This window comes from Eptatretus burgeri, unplaced genomic scaffold (genome assembly GCF_056783735.1).
Source record: "Eptatretus burgeri isolate ZD-2024b unplaced genomic scaffold, Ebu_testis_v1 Ebu_testis_scaffold_3163, whole genome shotgun sequence".
Taxonomy (NCBI): domain Eukaryota; kingdom Metazoa; phylum Chordata; class Myxini; order Myxiniformes; family Myxinidae; genus Eptatretus; species Eptatretus burgeri.
In genome coordinates, this window is record NW_028225111.1 from 323807 (window position 1) to 325000 (window position 1194).

A 1194-nucleotide genomic window follows, 5' to 3' on the forward strand; every position below is an offset into this window, starting at 1 on the left:
AAGTCGATCGGATGAAAATTGAGGATTTTTGAAATCTCACCTAAGTTGTTGACCTTTGCCCTATGTTGACCTTTTGACCTCTAAAACAATTGGCTTCTTTCTTGTGACAAACTCTATCATGTGGTGAAGTTTCGTGAGGATCGGTTTAAAATTGTGACCTGTCGGCGACAAACAAACAGACAGACAGACAGACAGACGCAGACAGACACAGAATAACAAAATCGACTGACCAATAAACTTGAAAAATCTTCAATTTTGTAAGTAACAGATGGAGCCCAATGCAATACCCTCGCCAAAATTACGCGTGCTCCAAATTTTAAATCCAAACCAACAATAATTACATCACCATTCAAATGAATGAAAGCAACATGTAACAACAAAATATCGAAATTCTCATTTCCGGAACAATATTATATGGGTTAGGCTGGCAGTGCAGTCTGTTGGTTTTACACTCCACTCTGAGATGCCTTCTCTCGGGTTGAATCTTGGCCCAGCTATAAACGGTCATCCTGCGGTGTCCGTGAAGAGTGGGCAAGCTTTCAAAGGCACTCAGACCTAACTTGCAAAATCCTTCTCAAACCTTTTTCTCAAAAGAAAAAAATAGTATGAGGTAGTGTGTGGAAAAGAAAGCAATCACTAACATGACAGAACATGATGGATGGTCTTGCAATGTATCTTTCCATCACTTTCCATACACAAACTGCCATGTTACGCACTCTCTCTCAATCTTTAACACATTTGATAACAAGGTCAACTCATATAAAAACGATGCTAATTTCCCAACATAGTGAAGCAAACAATGAAGGTACATCTCCTTTTAGCTCTGTGCCATGACAACTTTTGCAGCAACAACCCTTTTGGAGCATCACCTCCAAAATAAAATTTATTGACACAAAGAGGAAACGTTCCATGTGCAAAGGATCTGCCTGGGAATACAAATTTTAACAATGGGATCAGTTGGAAGTTTCAGTGTTAGACTCTTCAGTCCCTGTCTCTCTTTTACAAAATTTACCTTATTTTACCACAGTCCATCTGCTGTTGTTAAACATACTGTAGCATTAAATATGCCTCCTTTGAAATTTCTTCCATCATCAAAAATGAAAAGCATCACAGTGGTGAGCAGGAAGAGAAGGTACTTACTGGAACCTTGAAAACTCTGTGTATCATTGTCCATCAAGTCATTCCTGCAGAAAC

General features: G+C 38.9%; 1 long non-coding RNA gene across 1 annotated transcript; it reads right to left on the bottom strand.

Moving 5' to 3' along the window:
* Positions 1 to 238: 238 nt before the first annotated feature.
* Positions 239 to 1187, bottom strand: LOC147006585 (uncharacterized). The gene is made up of 2 exons (XR_015054737.1): positions 1141 to 1187; positions 239 to 926 (listed from the first exon to the last, which is right to left on the bottom strand). It is a non-coding gene; the product is annotated as an uncharacterized LOC147006585 (long non-coding RNA).
* Positions 1188 to 1194: the final 7 nt, after the last annotated feature.